The sequence below is a fragment of the Notolepis coatsorum genome (assembly GCF_963971535.1).
Source record: "Notolepis coatsorum genome assembly, chromosome: 3".
In the NCBI taxonomy this organism is placed as follows: domain Eukaryota; kingdom Metazoa; phylum Chordata; class Actinopteri; order Aulopiformes; family Paralepididae; genus Notolepis; species Notolepis coatsorum.
The window spans coordinates 96,175,751-96,181,750 of record NC_140167.1 but is presented as its reverse complement, the minus strand read 5'-3'; positions in this window follow the sequence as shown (position 1 = coordinate 96,181,750).

The following is a 6,000-nucleotide window of genomic DNA, read 5'->3' as shown; positions in this document are numbered from 1 at the left end:
CCTACAGGTCGGTTGGGGGACGCCTGCACAGCAGAGACAGGAAATGGCGGGGGTAGTGTGAGCCTCCCACACGTTACACCTCGCCACTGAGAGTCCACGCTGGCAGGTGAAAAGATGTGACAGGCTGCCTCCTTGTGTACCGGAGGGGACACGTGATGCAAGGCTTCTATCCTCCCATGGATCATTGGCACAGAGGGTAATTGGGATGGAGAGAAAAATGGAAAAAGAGGAGAAAAAGTGGATCAAAAAAAGAAGGATAAACCTTTCACTGCCACACGACAAAGGGTTAACCCTTTCACTGCGACACTACAGAAGGATAACCCTTTCACTGCCACACGACAAACCGTCTGTAGTGTGGTAGTGAAAGGTTAACCGTCTGTAGTGTGGTAGTGAAAGGTTAACCTTCTGTAGTGTGGTAGTGAAAGGTTAACCGTCTGTAGTGTGGTAGTGAAAGGTTAACCGTCTGTAGTCTGGTAGTGAAAGGTTAACCTTCTGTAGTGTGGTAGTGAAAGGTTAACCGTCTGTAGTGTGGTAGTGAAAGGTTAACCGTCTGTAGTCTGGTAGTGAAAGGTTAACCTTCTGTAGTGTGGTAGTGAAAGGTTAACCTTCTGTAGTGTGGTAGTGAAAGGTTAACCTGCTGTAGTGTGGTAGTGAAAGGTTAACCGTCTGTAGTGTGGTAGTGAAAGGTTAACCGTCTGTAGTGTGGTAGTGAAATGGTTAACCTTCTGTAGTGTGGTAGTGAAAGGTTAACCGTCTGTAGTGTGGTAGTGAAATGGTTAACCTTCTGTAGTGTGGTAGTGAAATGGTTAACCTTCTGTAGTGTGGTAGTGAAAGGTTAACCTTCTGTAGTGTGGTAATGAAAGGTTAACCGTCTGTAGTGTGGTAGTGAAAGGTTAACCTTCTGTAGTGTGGTAGTGAAAGGTTAACCTTCTGTAGTGTGGTAGTGAACGGGTTAACCTTCTGTAGTGTGGTAGTGAAAGGTTAACCTTCTGTAGTGTGGTAGTGAAAGGTTAACCTTCTGTAGTGTGGTAGTGAAAGGTTAACCTTCTGTAGTGTGGTAGTGAAAGGGTTAACCTTCTGTAGTGTGGTAGTGAAAGGTTAACCTTCTGTAGTGTGGTAGTGAAAGGTTAACCTTCTGTAGTGTGGTAGTGAAAGGGTTAACCTTCTGTAGTGTGGTAGTGAAAGGTTAACCTTCTGTAGTGTGGTAGTGAAAGGGTTAACCTTCTGTAATGTGGTAGTGAAAGGTTAACCTTCTGTAGTGTGGTAGTGAAAGGTTAACCGTCTGTAGTGTGGTAGTGAAAGGTTAACCTGCTGTAGTGTGGTAGTGAAAGGTTAACCGTCTGTAGTGTGGTAGTGAAAGGTTAACCGTCTGTAGTGTGGTAGTGAAATGGTTAACCTTCTGTAGTGTGGTAGTGAAAGGTTAACCGTCTGTAGTGTGGTAGTGAAATGGTTAACCTTCTGTAGTGTGGTAGTGAAATGGTTAACCTTCTGTAGTGTGGTAGTGAAAGGTTAACCTTCTGTAGTGTGGTAATGAAAGGTTAACCGTCTGTAGTGTGGTAGTGAAAGGTTAACCTTCTGTAGTGTGGTAGTGAAAGGTTAACCTTCTGTAGTGTGGTAGTGAACGGGTTAACCTTCTGTAGTGTGGTAGTGAAAGGTTAACCTTCTGTAGTGTGGTAGTGAAAGGTTAACCTTCTGTAGTGTGGTAGTGAAAGGTTAACCTTCTGTAGTGTGGTAGTGAAAGGGTTAACCTTCTGTAGTGTGGTAGTGAAAGGTTAACCTTCTGTAGTGTGGTAGTGAACGGGTTAACCTTCTGTAGTGTGGTAGTGAAAGGTTAACCTTCTGTAGTGTAGTAGTGAATGTGTTAACCTTCTGTAGTGTGGCAGTGAAAGGTTAACCTTCTGTAGTGTGGCAGTGAAAGGTTAACCTTCTGTAGTGTGGTAGTGAAAGGTTAACCTTCTGTAGTGTGGTAGTGAAAGGTTAACCTTCTGTAGTGTGGCAGTGAAAGGTTAACCTTCTGTAGTGTGGTAGTGAAAGGTTAACCTTCTGTAGTGTGGTAGTGAAAGGTTAACCTTCTGTAGTGTGGTAGTGAACGGGTTAACCTTCTGTAGTGTGGTAGTGAAAGGTTAACCGTCTGTAGTGTGGTAGTGAAAGGTTAACCTTCTGTAGTGTGGTAGTGAAAGGTTAACCGTCTGTAGTGTGGTAGTGAAAGGGTTAACCTTCTGTAGTGTGGTAGTGAAAGGTTAACCGTCTGTAGTGTGGTAGTGAAAGGGTTAACCTTCTGTAGTGTGGTAGTGAAAGGTTAACCGTCTGTAGTGTGGTAGTGAAAGGGTTAACTGTCTGTAGTGTGGTAGTGAAAGGGTTAACCTTCTGTAGTGTGGTAGTGAAAGGGTTAACCTTCTGTAGTGTGGTAGTGAAATGTTAACCGTCTGTAGTGTGGTAGTGAAAGGGTTAACCTTCTGTAGTGTGGTAGTGAAAGGGTTAACCTTCTGTAGTGTGGTAGTGAAAGGGTTAACCTTCTGTAGTGTGGTAGTGAAAGGTTAACCTTCTGTAGTGTGGTAGTGAAAGGTTAACCTTCTGTAGTGTGGTAGTGAAAGGTTAACCTTCTGTAGTGTGGTAGTGAAAGGTTAACCGTCTGTAGTGTGGTAGTGAAAGGGTTAACCTTCTGTAGTGTGGTAGTGAAAGGTTAACCTTCTGTAGTGTGGTAGTGAAAGGTTAACCTTCTGTAGTGTGGTAGTGAAAGGTTAACCGTCTGTAGTGTGGTAGTGAAAGGTTAACCTTCTGTAGTGTGGTAGTGAAAGGTTAACCTTCTGTAGTGTGGTAGTGAAGGGGTTAACCGTCTGTAGTGTGGTAGTGAAAGGTTAACCTTCTGTAGTGTGGTAGTGAAAGGTTAACCTTCTGTAGTGTGGTAGTGAAAGGTTAACCTTCTGTAGTGTGGTAGTGAAAGGGTTAACCTTCTGTAGTGTGGTAGTGAAAGGTTAACCTTCTGTAGTGTGGTAGTGAAAGGTTAACCTTCTGTAGTGTGGTAGTGAAAGGTTAACCTTCTGTAGTGTGGTAGTGAAAGGTTAACCTTCTGTAGTGTGGTAGTGAAAGGTTAACCTTCTGTAGTGTGGTAGTGAAAGGTTAACCTTCTGTAGTGTGGTAGTGAAGGGGTTAACCTTCTGTAGTGTGGTAGTGAAAGGTTAACCTTCTGTAGTGTGGTAGTGAAAGGTTAACCTTCTGTAGTGTGGTAGTGAAAGGGTTAACCTTCTGTAGTGTGGTAGTGAAAGGTTAACCTTCTGTAGTGTGGTAGTGAAAGGTTAACCGTCTGTAGTGTGGTAGTGAAAGTGTTAACCTTCTGTAGTGTGGTAGTGAAAGGGTTAAGATCCGACTGGGAACCTGTACCAGAAGCATGATCCTGTACCATGTTCTGACCGTTTCAGTTTCATATTTTCATTTCCGTCGTCCGTTTACAAACCTTTGCATGTTTTATGGTAAAATATAACGTACAGTAGTTACAGCAGAAGAAACGGCTCACCTACCAACGGGGCATTTTATATATAATAAGCTATATAATAACACACTAAAGGCAAGGGGGAAACCAAAAAGCATAATATGTCCCCTTTAAATGTCGCCTTCCTGCCTCTCTCCCACGAAATAATCACTGATCTGACGTGATACGATAGGTGTAAAGCACTCGGTGCCGCCGCCGCGGAACGGAAGCATCGACAATCCAATCATTGTCAAATCAGCGATTACCCCGATGTCACATCTGCTATTACCTAGCTCCTTCACCATCCTTATGTCCTTCACTACACATCTCCCCTCTTAACTGCGTTTTCAATCACCACCCCCGGTGTCGCCTGCCAGCGCGGCTCAGCGAACCCCCTGCGACAGTGACGTATGTCCACAATTAGCCCTGGATACAGTTCAATTCTGATAAACAGCCCCGGTACCTCTTAGGCCATGATTAAGGCCCGCGGTCTGGGTCTTGAAAGAGAGATCCCATCTCCATGGCATCACAGCCCGGATTATAAGACACTCCTCCGTGGCGTTGTTCCGCCTCGTGCTTTTCACATCAGCGGCGCGGTCCGCCGTCGTACGCCGTGAGCTCGACGGAGGCGGCCGAGGGGTCTTTATCATCCACACGTGGCTGGCTGTGCATCCACCGCCCGTTTTCAATTCAGACCTCCGTTTATTATTAATAACCTCCACCTTCTTGAAGCCCGTCTTAGAGGATACCTGACATACAACTTATAGATACCTCGAGATAGGGCTGACGATATAGATAAGTACACACACACAGAGAGAGAGAGAGAGAGAGAGAGAGAGAGAGAGAGAGAGAGAGAGAGAGAGAAAAGCCCCCGTTTTGATAAATGGATGAGCAGTGATGAAAAGAAGAAGATATCACAGGAGCATGAAAGGGGAGAGAGAGAGAGAGGGGAAGAGAGCAGAGCATTAATCCAACACCAGCCTGGCAAAGAGGGAGCGAGAGAGAGAGGGGGAGAGAGGAGGAAGAACAAGAAAGATAGCCTCTCGCCTGTGTTCTGTCAAGGGAGAAATTACACATTTACGGAGGTTTTTTCAAGCCACGACGGGTTCCATAGATCAAACCACTGGATTTACGAGCCAATTTTCAACATGAAATATAGACACCGGGAATCCATTTTACCCATGTTTACCAGTCTTCTCTCACTCAATCAAACGGCTTCCAGTGTGGTTTACTCTGCTTAACCTGACCAGTGCCTATTAGAGCCTTACGGTGGTGGTGAAGCTGTATCCAAGGGCCTTGCAGTTATACTGCTGTGAGCAGTCATCACACAGCTAAGGACAATTCCACCAAAATGGACTTGATATTTTGCTAAAAAGTATGCTAAAAATAGGAAAATATATATATATATATAATTTTTTTAAGATGAGATTTTTGTGTTTTTTTTGTTCAGTTGATCTCAAGACCAAGAAAAGCCAGACTTTATATGCTAGACAAGTTTTCTCATACCTGCACTAAGCATCTAAAATGAACCGAAAATACAGTTCTGCTTTTTATAACTTGGAAAAGGTCTTCCATCACAGAATAATAACTATTGACCCAAGAATAATAATTGGGGCGTAAATCCCCTTTAATTGACTTATTGGGTCAAACGCAGAAGCCTTAAACCAGATATGAATCCAGGTCACATGGTTATTAAACCAGATATGAATCCAGGTCACATGGTTATTAAACCAGATATGAATCCAGGTCACATGGTTATTAAACCAGATATGAATCCAGGTCACATGGTTATTAAACCAGATATGAATCCAGGTCACATGGTTATTAAACCAGATATGAATCCAGGTCACATGGTTATTAAACCAGATATGAATCCAGGTCACATGGTTATTCTACACCATCCTGCATAAAACAACTCCCCTTTTCATCAGATCCAGTAAGTCATTTCTGATACAGAAATTCCAACATTAACAAAGTTGAATCTTGCAAACGTATCTTTTAACCTCTATTACGCTGCACAAAGGAAATCTATTTGTCTGGAACTGTTGTGAAATATATATACTACATGAACAGTACACATTTTCTACTGGGCAAGCCAAACCACTCCATGTGAAATTTGCATAGAAATGAATGCCTAAGTAGGCTAAATGGCATAATTGACATGCAATTAGAAATATTATGGAGAGAGAAAATATTAATGAAGTTTCTATGGCAGTGGTAACCTGAAAATTATCACTGCTTGATTATCATATTAATGAAGTCATTAGTTGACACTTTACGGAGATGACAGGTAAGGTAAGAATGTCACGATCCTACAATTTGCGCAGCAAATATTGATGCAACACTAATTGTTTCGGAGTTCAATCTAAATTGAGAGCAACAAGAGACCACTCAAATGCAAAAACGAGTCGCCGATAACACATAACTGTGCTCACATCTTGTCCTCTCAAACCGTGAAATAAGTGTTAGTGGCATCTCCATGGTTCTTGCAGACCTGGTTAGACTTATCTCCGGTCTTTCTGTGGGAGAAT